A 14,156-nucleotide genomic window follows, 5' to 3' on the forward strand; every position below is an offset into this window, starting at 1 on the left:
TTTAGCAATTTGTAGTGCCAACTTAAGTCATCATATAAGACTTGGGTTGGTCTTTAGCTTAATTCTTGCTTTCTTATTAGCCATTTTGGCACTCTTCGTAAAGACTCTTTATTTTGTTGTTTTGAAAATTTTATAAAATCAAAAAAAAAAAAAAAAAAGGCATGGGCCAAGGCCCATGTGAAGGCTAAATTAAGTAATAAAAGGAGGTGAGCCATTGTTATTTGGTCATCTCAATTCAAGAAAAGAAAACTTGAGAGAGAGAGACAAAGGCCATTCGGCCAAGAGCAAAGGAAAAGAAAAAAAATTTGGAGCGTTCAATCTTGATTCAAAAAATATATTTTTCTAGTATTCCTACTAATTCAAAGGTCCTCTTTAACGTGGTATAATTGTTGAAGCAAGAAAGCTACTCTTTGTTGCAAGTCCAAAATTCTAGTCAAGTGGAAAGTTAAGGAAAAAGGTAAGATTTAATCTTCTTTTATATGTTATGGAAGGTTTGTGTATGTTGTAGTATGTAGAAATGAATGAAATTCATGAAAACATGGAAGTTGTGTGGTGGTTGTGTGTGTGGGTGTTGGCCGTGTATGTATTGTAATGTGTAGGGATGATGAACTAATTTTATCTAGTATTTTGGTTGTTGTGGTCATGAATTCTATGATGAAAATGAAAGTTTAATGATTCTAGTGAAGTTGTAATGGTTGGAGAGTTGTTTTAGAAGTTAAGGTGATTTGAATATAGCCTTCTTGTAATTATGGAAAACAATGTTGTTGGTGTGTGAATTGTTGGTATAATTCATGAATTTGAAAGGAGAAAATGTGTTGTTGTTGTTGTTGTTATTGCATTTGGGAAGTTTCGGGTGGAATGGCATATTGGTTGGATTATTTTGAATATAGTACGGATTGTTTGAAGTATCCTTGAATATTGTTTGAATGGTTTCGGATTAATACTTGAATATGTGAGCAATTATGAATTAAACGTAAATGGAAAGTCGTCAAAGTTTGTAGAAAGAAGTTGCTAATGTTAGTATGCGTTTTGAATTGATTGTGGATATTGCTAGAATAATCGTTGGTATTGTTGTTGATAATTTGGCCGAGTTAAATTCTCGGATTTGTTGTTGATGATATAGCCAAGTTGGATTCTCGGGGATGGTAGTATTTATAGGGGAAACGCTGCCGAAATTTCTGTAGACAAAGTGTTAGTTAAAGATGAGATTCTTGGATATCTATAGCTAATGTTTGTTATTCACTAACATTGTTATAGATTTTGGAAAGGCCAAGACCTAAGTTGGATTAGCTAAGGAAGCGGGCAAGGTATATAAGGCTTACCTTTCTTTCTTTTGGCATGATCTTTATGAATGACGTATATGTATGATTTCAAAGAAACTCCTATTCTTAGAGCCACTAGGATGGCTACTATCCTTGATTTCCATAAGCTGTTTCATATGATTTTGATGCGTATCTATGTTGTCCGAAGATCTACTTGATATGTTTCCGAATTGGCATTCGAGAGATAAGCGATATGGCTGATGTCTTGATTTTCAAATGATAGCACGTCTGACTATTCCGTTAAGTCCTTGATACACTTTGATACGTAGATATGATTTCAAAGGCTGTATTTGATTTGATCCATACGATATCCGAAAGGTACTTGATATGATTATTGCTTCGATTTTCCAGAAATGGCTTCTGAAATGTTCGTAGAAGGTTCTGTACTTTAAACGCTCATAACTTTCTCATACTAAGTCGGATTGACCCGAAACTTGTTTCGGAGCCTTCGGGTGTCGGAAAGTATACGTGTCCATCGAGTCTTGGAATGGACACATTATAATATATGGATCGGACCGTACGTTCCACAGCATTATATTAACACATTATGATATATGGATCGGGTCGTACGTTCCACGACATTATATTGATACATCACTTTCATTTTTGATTTATGCTGATGACATACATGATTTCCGTTTTAAAAAGGCAAGTGCTTTGATGTTTTTAAAGATCATGCTTGATTCTGGTAAATCTCTGTTTCAGTTATGATCCTTAAGTGTCAATTTGCGCACCTATCTATCGAGTCTTGATTTGTATGCATATAGTTTCTCACGACTCTGTTCGTGCAAGCCTCAACATGTCTATTCACCGAGTCCCGAGCCGGGTATGTTATCGTGCGCACTCCACTGCATTGTTCATCGAGTCCCTCAATGGAGGGCCGGGTACGGTATATGCATATAATGATATGATGAGATGATGATATGTTATGGTGGCCAGGAGGGTGTACGATGATCTGATTCACTGAGTCCCTCACTAGAGGGCCGGGTACGGTATGTATATATGTATATGCATGATGGTATGATGGCATACTGATATGATGATATGACTTCACTTACCGAGTCCCTCACTAGAGGGCCGGGTACGATATATATATATGATATATGATGTGGACATGCATGACTATATTCACCGAGTCCCTCACTAGAGGGCCGGGTACGGTATATGTATACATGCATTAATGATGACATAATGACATGATTTCATTCACCGAGTCCCATAATGGGCCGGGTACGGTATGTGGTATGAAAATGTTTGATTCTGTTCCGTACTACACAGGTATAGTGGTTTCTTTATTATGAAACTTGACTCCCGGAATCTCTATGGTAGTTATGATCTTTCCAGTTGTATTTCATGCCTTACATACTCAGTACATATTCCGTACTGACCCCCTCTTCTTCGAGGGCTGCGTTTCATGCCCGCAGGTACAGACGTTCGTGTGAGTGACTCGACAGCTTAGGCTATCTGTTCTGCTGCCTTGGAGTGCTCCCTTGTTCTGGAGCCCATATTTTGGTATAGACTCTTCCGTTATATATATGTATGTGTATATTCAGGGGTACGGCGGGGTCCTGTCCCGCCATATGATTTTGTTGTGTTTGTTAGAGGCCTGTAGACATATATGTGGGTCATGGGTCGCTATTCTTCGGTTATGTATGTGATTTGCGTCTAAGCGGTCCTATTTGCTATGACAGCCTTAACGGCTTGTATGTATATATACTTATGTATATGCTTTGGACGATACGTTCTACGACAGCCTTGGGGGCTCCTGTATGATGTGCTTGATATATGCGACCGCTTAAGATAACATCTGCCCTTAATATCTGTAATAATTCATATATGTTGGATATGGATAAGTCGTTGATATGCTGATTTGGTAAGTAAGTGTGTATGGTGTCCAGCTCGGGCACTAGTCACGGCCCACGGGGTTGGGTCGTGACAAAAGTGGTATCAAAGAGGTTTGTCCTCGGAATGTCTACAGGCCGTGTCTAGTAGAGTCTTGTTTATCGGTGTGTGGTGCACCACATCTATAAACAGGAAGCTACAGGACATTTAGGATGTTACCTTTCCTTCGCTCTTAGATCGTGCGATAGAGCTGTATTTATTAGTATGGTTCCCTTCCAATGAATTGCTGTGTCTACAGCGAGGCTCCAAAAAGAGTGATAGCGTCAGTATTTTGGGAAAATATTTCTGATCCTCTTCCTGCAGGTGATTGTAGATTGACGAAAGATGAAGAGGATAGCTTCTGATAGTGGGGGTGCTAAGAAGGCCCCTAGGATATCTCCAGGACCGAGTAAGAGGAGCCTCAGCTATTAGATTGAGACTGATCCTTCGGAGGACCTAGCAACAATTCCTCCAGAGTTTTTGACCCCCAGGGAAGAGGACCCTGCGGAGGGCAGTTACGATACAGATCCCTCGGAGGACCCGGTGACGATACCTCCAGAGTTTCTTACCCCTAGGGAGGAGGATAGTTATGGTACAGATCCATCAGAGTATTCTTCTGGGACACCGGAGGAGGAGATTTCTGGGGCCATGCCAGCTGCTCCTGTGGTGGAGCACTATGTTAGACAGGCCTCCCCGGTGAGTGTTACAGACTACTCCAGTCCCTTATCCTGGCCGTCAGTAAACCAAGAATTTCCTGGTTATCTATACTCCTCTAATTCAGATGCGAGCAATGACGGAAGTCAGATGAGCGGATGGCAGACAGACGATGATGAGGTGCACACTTCACATGGCAGCTCCCCAGATCAGACCCGAGACCAATCGGCTACAGGTATATGAGTTTTCTTGGAATTTTCTATGTATGCGTAACTTCTGTAGAGTCTCATTTAAGGACGGCAAACGGAAATTTAAAGGGGCCAAAGACCCAGTGGTTATAAGTAACGGCGATTGAGATGTCTCCGCCACCAGTGAGAATCTAGGAACCCCGGGTGAAAGGTAATCATATGTACAGATGGAAGTGAATATTGAGGATTCAAAAGGGCAACACGGTAATTGCATGGTCGGAAAAGTAAAAGGATCCTTTCTAGATCGGAGTGGGACCCGCTATGAGAACCTTTTGAAAGCTGTTAAGACCCCGACTTGCTTTAGATTACGTGATAAAGGTAGTACGGGGAAGTGGATATAATTATACCAGCATTAACGCATCAAAATGCATTAAAGTTTCAAGGTTAAGCGTGCTAGGGCCAGAGCAATTTTGGGATGGGTGACCCCCCTGGGAAGTGTACTAAAATTTTCACAAATGTAGATATAAGAGACAAATGGGAATTTGGGGTAACCTAAAGGAAATTAGAGTATGTGGAGTGGTTAGAAACCTTATAGAGGTCGCGTAGGCTGAGACAGACTAGATTGGTGAAAAGGAAGAAAGAGCAACGCAGCTCTGGAATCAGAGTAAGTTTGAATAAGTGTTTGGAAGTGTTTTGTAAAAGAAATGGCAGTAATGTATATGTATGCATAGGACATCCCATTTATGACTATATCGATCGATAGGTGGACCCTAACAACCAGTGTTGCAATGTATGGAAGACATTAACTGGACGAAATTCAAGGGACAAAGCGAAAGGTATGGTATAGATGTTATGAGATAAACTGATACTGATTTCACTACAGGTTAAGATTGGAAAATTCTAATACAACGATATTTGGAAAAGGAAGAGAGAGAGTAAATGGAAGATAAGGAGATCAAAATGTCGGAAAAAGTGAAAAAGTAAGAAATATAATTAAGCAAAGCCTCTAAAAGAACCGACGGGCAAAGCATGGAACTATTCGCGTAGAAATTTAGGGGACAGGTCTGTAAAAGGACTAGAATGTGATAGTATAGGACAAAAAGGGAAACAAACTTGAGGAAGGTTAACAGTGGAAATAGGACAAGTATATGGGAGTACGGAGGATATTTTAATAAGTTGGCGATAGCCGACTGACCACTTATCAAAGGAAGGATAATTCCACAGCCATGTTGGTATAGTTGATTTGAACATAGAGAAGCCTTTCTGGAGGGTGACTTAAGAATGGAACCGATTCGCACGAATAAAAGTAATATCTTACGAACCTCAGAGCCGATGCTACAAACGATAAGAGAAGGGAGCTACTCCCTAAGAAGGATTACAGATACCGATGGCTTGATAGAAGGAAAGGGAGAGTGGTTAGGAAGAAAGTGACTGGAAACGGATATGCAGCAAAGAGGTTAGTGACATTTTTAGACATAAGGGATAGAGGTATGTCAAAATGGAAACAAGTAAGCGCCAGAAATAGATGCTCTTATGAGTATTCTGACTAAATACGAGAACGTAGTTAACAAGGAGATAGACGTGACAGACTCCGTGATGGAGGAGCTTTAAATGTAAGGAGGATCGCGGAAAGCGATGGTTACTTAACGGGCACAAACATATATAGACCCTCTTAATAAAGGGGGGGGGGGGGGGGAGAACATACTAGATTTGAAATGAATTATGATGATCTAAGTCCCGGAAGAAAGCGATAAAGAGAGCAAGAAAGGTATACAGGCTAAATCCACAATGTCAATAAAGAGGATAACAGATCCAAGAGACGCCTCGGGTGACAACAGTTATAATGAAGTAGCAACAGTTGGTAGTTGATAACTTCCCGAAGAAAGGAAGCGCACTGTTTATATGAATAAAAGATAAAAGAAGCCACCGAGTATTAGAAGATAGTTCATGGACCATGAATCATACTGAACATGGGGGTATACGCTAGGGAATTGAAAGAATAATTAACATGAAGCTATACCCAATTACAATTATAAGGAGTCCACGCCGGAGAACCAATCACCAATACAAGGAAGTTATAGACAAGTATACTGGCATCGAGGAATGTGAGGAAAGGAAACAAGGAAAAAGTTGCGGCAAGAACCCAAAGATGTTGCGAGTTAAGAAATTAACTGAACTCGAATCATAAGTTGCCATGAGTATAGTTGAGCTGCGAAGGATAAGAAATGGCAAGGAAATATCACGTATATACGTTTTGGGTACTGATAAACTGGCCTTGGAAAGAAACATAACCATCATGTTCATTAGCGACAAAGTCATGACTGGATAAACATTTAGAATGTAGAATTTGGAGGGAAAGCCCGAAAGGGATACCAAAAAGATAAACACAAGAATATGTCATATATGAGCAGGGTAATTTCCCATTAGCAAACAACAAGGAGTGAGAAAATAAGAATACTTAAAGACCGAAAATCGACGTCGACACTTAGAGTTCCAGATTGGCAAATGGCTATTACTGAAGACGCCACCTATGGGAAGTATAATGAGATTCGAGAGGAAGGGAAAGCTCAATCCAAAATACAGTAGACCTTATCAAATTGTTTGTACTATTGGTAAAGCCACCCGTGAATCAAAGTTGCCACCGAATTAGAAGCGGTACGTCCTGTTTTCCACAAAGGAGACCTCCTTGAAGTACTGTGATACACCATGAAGCCAGTTCAACATTCGAGGACGAATGTTCTAAAGGGGGGGGGGGGAGGATGTTATATCCCGCATTTTACACATTCAGAAAATTTGTGATAATTGTGACTGTTAAGAGATAAGGCAATATTTGTGATCTTATTTAATACATAAGTTGTTCATGAAAATATTGATGCGGGAATATTGAGGAAGGCTAAGGGAAAAATTTGAAATTTGGAAAATAGTTTCATGAATTACAAAATTTAGTCATGAAATAATTGGGCTTGGAAAAAAAAAAGAAAAAAAAAATCCCAAGGTGGCCGGCCAAAGGGGGCATGGGCCAAGGCCCATGTGAAGGCTAAATTAAGTAATAAAAGGAGGTGAGCCATTGTTATTTGGTCATCTCAATTCAAGAAAAGAAAACTTGAGAGAGAGTGAGACAAAGGCCATTCGGCCAAGAGCAAAGGAAAAGAAAAAAAATTTGGAGCCTTCAATCTTGATTCAAAAAATATATTTTTCTAGTATTCCTACTAATTCAAAGGTCCTCTTTAACGTGGTATAATTGTTGAAGCAAGAAAGCTACTCTTTGTTGCAAGTCCAAAATTCTAGTCAAGTGGAAAGTTAAGGAAAAAGGTAAGATTTAATCTTCTTTTATATGTTATGGAAGGTTTGTGTATGTTGTAGTATGTAGAAATGAATGAAATTCATGAAAACATGGAAGTTGTGTGGTGGCCGTGTGTGTGGGTGTTGGCCGTGTATGTATTGTAATGTGTAGGGATGATGAACTAATTTTATCTAGTATTTTGGTTGTTGTGGTCATGAATTCTATGATGAAAATGAAAGTTTAATGATTCTAGAGAAGTTGTAATGGTTGGAGAGTTGTTTTAGAAGTTAAGGTGATTTGAATATAGCCTTCTTGTAATTATGGAAAACAATGTTGTTGGTGTGTGAATTGTTGGTATAATTCATGAATTTGAAAGGAGAAAATGTGTTGTTGTTGTTGTTATTGCATTTGGGAAGTTTCAGGTGGAATGGCATATTGGTTGGATTATTTTGAATATAGTACGGATTGTTTGAAGTATCCTTGAATATTGTTTGAATGGTTTCAGATTAATACTTGAATATGTGAGCAATTATGAATTGAACGTAAATGGAAAGTCGTCAAAGTTTGTAGAAAGAAGTTGCTAATGTTAGTATGCGTTTTGAATCGATTGTGGATATTGCTAGAATAATCGTTGGTATTGTTGTTGATAATTTGTCCAAGTTAAATTCTCGGATTTGTTGTTGATGATATAGCCGAGTTGGATTCTCGGGGATGGTAGTATTTATAGGGGAAACGCTGCCGAAATTTCTGTAGACAAAGTGTTAGTTAAAGATGAGATTCTTTGATATCTATAGCTAATGTTTGTTATTCACTAACATTGTTATATATTTTGGAAAGGCCAAGACCTAAGTTGGATTAGCTAAGGAAGCGGGCAAGGTATGTAAGGCTTACCTTTCTTTCTTTTGGCATGATCTTTATGAATGACGTATATATATGATTTCAAAGAAACTCCTATTCTTAGAGCCACTAGGATGGCTACTATCCTTGATTTCCATAAGCTGTTTCATATGATTTTGATGCGTATCTATGTTGTCCGAAGATCTACTTGATATGTTTCCGAATTGGTATTCGAGAGATAAGCGATATGGCTGATGTCTTGATTTTCAAATGATAGCACGTCTGACTATTCCGTTAAGTCCTTGATACACTTTGATACGTACATATGATTTCAAAGGCTATATTTGATTTGATCCATACGATATCCGAAAGGTACTTGATAAGATTATTGCTTCGATTTTCCAAAAATGGCTTCTGAAATGTTCGTAGAAGGTTCTGTACTTCAAACGCTCATAACTTTCTCATACTAAGTCGGATTGACCCGAAACTTGTTTCGGAGCCTTCGGGTGTCGGAAAGTATACGTGTCCATCGAGTCTTGGAATTGACACATTATGATATATGGATCGGACCGTACGTTCCACAGCATTATATTAACACATTATGATATATGGATCGGGCCGTACGTTCCACGACATTATATTGATACATCACTTTCATTTTTGATTTATGCTGATGACATACATGATTTCCGTTTTAAAAAGGCAAGTGCTTTGATGTTTTTAAAGATCATGCTTGATTCTGGTAAATCTCTGTTTCGGTGATGATCCTCAAGTGTCAATTTGGGCACCTATCTATCGAGTCTTGATTTGTATGCATATAGTTTCTCACGACTCTGTTCGTGCAAGCCTCAATATGTCTATTGACCGAGTCCCGGGCTGGGTATGTTATCGTGCGCACTCCACTGCATTGTTCATCGAGTCCCTCAATGGAGGGCCGGGTACGGTATATGCATATGATGATATGATGAGATGATGATATGTTATGGTGGCCAGGAGGGCGTATGATGATTTGATTCACCGAGTCCCTCACTAGAGGGCCGGGTACGGTATGTATATATGTATATGCATGATGGTATGAGGGCATACTGATATGATGATATGACTTCACTTACCGAGTCCCTCACTAGAGGGCCGGGTACGGTATATATATATGATATATGATATTGACATGCATGACTCTATTCACCGAGTCGCTCACTAGAGGGTCGGGTACGGTATATGTATACATGCATTCATGAAGACAGAATGACATGATTTCATTCCCCGAGTCCCATAATGGGCCGGGTACGGTATGTGGTATGAAAATGTTTGGTTCTGTTCCGTACTACACAGGTATAGTGGTTTCTTTATTATGAAACTTGACTCCCGGAATCTCTATTGCAGTTATGATCTTTCCAGTTGTATTTCACGCCTTACATACTCAGTACATATTCCGTACTGACCCCCTCTTCTTCGGGGGCTTCGTTTCATGCCCGCAGGTACAGATGTTCGTGTGAGTGACTCGACAGCTTAGGCAATCTGTTCTGCTACCTTGGAGTGCTCCCTTGTTCTGGAGCCCATATTTTGGTACAGACTCTTCCATTATATATATGTATGTGTATATTCAGGGGTACGGCGGGGCCCTGTCCCGTTATATGATTCTGTTGTGTTTGTTAGAGGCCTGTAGACATATATGTGGGTCATGGGTCACTATTGTTCGGTTATGTCTGTGATTTGCGTCTAAGCAGTCCTATTTGCTATGACAGCCTTAACGGCTTGTATGTATATATACTTATGTATATGCTTTGGACGATACGTTCTACGACAACGTTGGCGGCTCCTGTATGATGTGCTTGATATCTACGACCGCTTAAGATAACATCTGCCCTTAATATCTGTAATAATTCATATATGTTGGATATGGATAAGTTGTTGATATGCTGATTTGGTAAGTATGTGTGTATGGGTGTCCAGCTCGGGCACTAGTCACGGCCCACGGGGTTGGGTCGTGACATTTCATGTTTGGGCTTGAGAGGAATGAGACCCATGAAATAAAAACTGAATTCCCATCTTTTAATTGGCGCAGTCGCGGCACTGTTACGGACCGTAACACATGTTACTGTCCAGTGTTATTGACCGTAACGTGTGTCAAAATTCCAAAGAGGGTCTAAGTTCGAGGTTGTGCCACGGACACGAGATACGGTTCGTATCTCGTGTTACGGTCCGTAACGATGAACCGTCCTTTGGTCACAGTTACGAGACGGTGATTTTTCAAAGCCTTACCCATTACTATATGAACGACGGTCTGTAACACATGTTACGGTCAGTCCCTTAAAGCGTAACGCTGGGTTTTCTGAACTGAAACATATTTTCTATTCCAACACTCTCCTTCATGGGTTTCTAACCTCCTGAGTCAAGAATATGGTTTAGTACGGATTTACGAGGTGTTACATTTTTGATGCCTTTCCATATCTTGGCGAGTAGCTTATCCCTAGATCGACTCTTTTTCTTCTCTTTATCAAAGTCCTTCCGGAGCTCCACATGGGCCTCAGTCATACAAATGTAGACGCCCTATAGAGTGTCCACTGACTCCTGCATCTTCTTCTGAGCCGCCATATACGTTTTCACCTTATCTGGGGTGAAACCACCTGAACCAGCAGCACTAGAGGACCTAGCCTCCATAGAAGGCCGGGCCCAGCTCATCATCACGCTTTTCATTGATGCCATCTCGGTCTCTATCCGCTCAAAGGGCCTTGATGGTGTGAAGTGTCGGCTACATCCTCTCCCTCCATACGAGTCAACCTTCTTTTTCTTGCCTCAGCTATTCGAACCCTTCACCCTTAATGAGTTAAAGTTAATATCGGAATTGACCATAGATCAGTGGGCTCCCTAGGCACCCAAGCTTGCGTGCACAATGAGGTAATAAAAGAGGAGAACATCAAACTCGGACCACTTTTGGCTAGGAAACTCCTCCACTCCAGGATCACTTGCCTACCCACGTTCACCGGCACACCATCCAACACACAAGCCACCACAAGTGCCCAAGGGTAGGTAACGTCAGTAGTGTTACTCGAGAGGTGAATTCTGTGGGACACAATGTTCAACCACCTGCGGGCTTCAGCGGAAAAGTAAGGCTGTTAATCCCCGTCTGGTTGTGGACCCAAGTAATCTTACCCTTCTTTCCCTTCTGCACTAACATAGACACCAACTAAGGTCTATTTCCATCGTAATCCTTGGTGTTCATCTTATCATCCGGATGGTTGTCCAGCTCATAAATCTCATCTATCACATCCACCCCAATCTTCACCTTGATGCCCTGAATCTGAATCTCCGGGTCCGGAGAGGAAAAATCCACAGTGGGGAGCATAGCATAAAACTCTCTGACCCAACTCGCATTGTGTTGGCCGGGATCCTCAACCCATTTGTTCCACCCAATAGCTTGTAGGCGGTTATAAAATTTCGGGGCAGGTTTATCCACCCAATCCATAATGAAGCCTCTCACACACCACAACACCTTGCTTTTCTACTCCAAGAAGCGTATTTTGCATTGTGGGGTGATGAACCTTTCGTAATCGAGAGCTCCTTGACTTTTGGCCGTGATGTAGTGAAAATGTGTATCTATGGAAAGAAAAAGCATTAGTTCAGTAGTACACCGAGTTCAGTCTGCAGTAAAATGTTTGCAGACCAAGGAAAACCAACAAAAATCAACGTAGGTGTGAAGTTACTAGTGTTTTGTTTCTGCCTCTACGTCGCAGTGCTATCAGTACTGTGGTAGCAAGCACGCTACAGAGATCCCGTGACTACCGCAAAGTTCTTCACTCTCTGTGATTCTGTACCGGCGCCCAAGTAAGCGCTGTGGTGGGTCCTCTCCATAAAATTTTCACTGCAGCGAACCCGTCTTCTTCAGCGAAAAACCCTTATTTTCTAAAAAATGGTGCCTTAAAATTTTAGCAAAATTTCAACAGATTTCGACATAGATCGGGTAATATGTTAGCTTGCATGTCATTTACATCCCATAGGACATCATCTTGACAATAAATAGGCCTCTGATTTCGAGCAAATATTAAAATCCCTCTACCAAATGTACCTACCACCCCAACAAGATTTTACCCCCATTTTAAGCAAATATTAGGTAATACACGATTCTAAGACTTTGTGAACGTAAATAACATGCTACGATTCGGATTCTCCCTTCCCCAATGAGTCAAAAAAACCCTATCCCAAAACCCCAAAATTCATACAATATACAACCATTTAGACATGAAAATATGAGAGTAAAAGCTCCTAATAACGATATTGAGTAGGGGGGGGGGGTGTGAAACATACCTTGAATTAGAAGAAAGCTTGTGAAGATTGCCAAGCAATTGACCCTTGCTGTTGCACTAAAATATTGCCTTTTCTTTTCTTTTGTTTGAAGTGTAGTTGGGAATGAGGAGTGTAGGCTGTTTAAATGGGATGAAGGGGGAAGAGTAAGAGACTGGGGAATTGAATGAGGGGAGAAAATTGTGGGGAGTGGGGAAGGAAAAACGGATAAGGGAGAGAGGTTAAGGGGGAAGGTGAAATGAATCACCCTTCCCATTTTTAATTCTGCCTAGGTAGTTCCGCTGCAGCGGCCCTTGATCTACTGTAGCGGTATTGCTATAGTTGGAATCCCATCCACTGCAGCGGCCCGTGATTCCTTTCAGTTCTCCAGCCGCGACAACAACTCGTCGTCCCGTCTTTTCAATCGTATTGTTTTGTCTGTGTTGTGCGTTTTAAGTCTGCTTCCTGAATTGTCTGTACGACCTTAAAAGTCCTAATAATATTAAGAGGAGTATGGTACCTCATTCCTTTCTTAGGTCGGTTGGTTTAGTAAAGCCGTTTTCAGGTAGCACGAGGTATTAATGTCCGTTAGCGGGTGATTTCCAGTACGAACTCGAATAATTTCTAGTTAGTGTACGGAGACCTAGACTAAGGATTTTGGGTATCACGATTTTAGTATAAGCTTTATTAAATTTTCAGTATTCTGAATGATATGACCGTTTAATCCCATACCACCCTAAGCCATTTGAGGATGAATGGTTGTTTAATTGGCATCTGATGTAACGACTCATCTGGTTGTTATTACACTTTTTGTAGTCCATGTATGAGAATCAAGTTGATTTGTTGTATGATTAGTCCGCGAGGAAGTTTTACGTGTGATTTTAACTATAGTCGAGTCGGTAAAAGTTTAAAGTTGTGGGGCCGGATAGAATCACTTCGCCACGGCAAGTCTGCCCCAACAGATAAGTAGACCTCTGCAGCGATAGACGCGAACTAGACCTAGTATTAAAAACCTTATTCTAGGATTTTACCCCACTTTTCCACAAAACCTTATTCTAAGCAGTCCCTTGGAAGGATTTCTGAACAGAGCACCCTGAGGCATGAGAAAGGTAAACCGTCAAACATCCTTCAAGCTATCTTCTTTAAAGATAATTCTTCTTCTGCTAAGATTTATCTCATAGGATTAATAAATATGGGGTCCTTATCATTGTTTCCACCCTAGAAAAGTGTAACTGGTAATCTTGACTAGAAATCTTGTACTTTTGAAAAGTTCACATAGATTCTTGTTTTAGGATGATAAACTAAACACAAATAATGATTCTTTTAAGATTTAGAGAATGGATTAAGCCTTGACCTATTGAATTGGGAACATGAAGGGAAGGGTTATTTCCTAAGAATTATAAAGAATAATAATTATGGAGTCTACGCTACTACGTATGCATAAATTTGACTCTCGTTCTCAGGTTCGTGATATTTCGAGACGTCTCTGTCATAGCTTTTGGTTGGAAATAAGAAGGTGAAAATTCCATGGACGTTCATGACAACTGCTCAGCATCGAGGTAGGTTATGGTTTACTTGAGTTAGACTTTGATTAGTGAGTCTATAGGATTGACGGGTGAAAGCATGATTAGGTCTTCAGACACGGCGTTCGGTTGAATACTAGTTAGGTCGGTATTAATTATAGAGTTATCTGGGCTTGTGGCTATTAAA

Source organism: Lycium barbarum, chromosome 6, assembly GCF_019175385.1.
Source record: "Lycium barbarum isolate Lr01 chromosome 6, ASM1917538v2, whole genome shotgun sequence".
NCBI classification, from domain to species: domain Eukaryota; kingdom Viridiplantae; phylum Streptophyta; class Magnoliopsida; order Solanales; family Solanaceae; genus Lycium; species Lycium barbarum.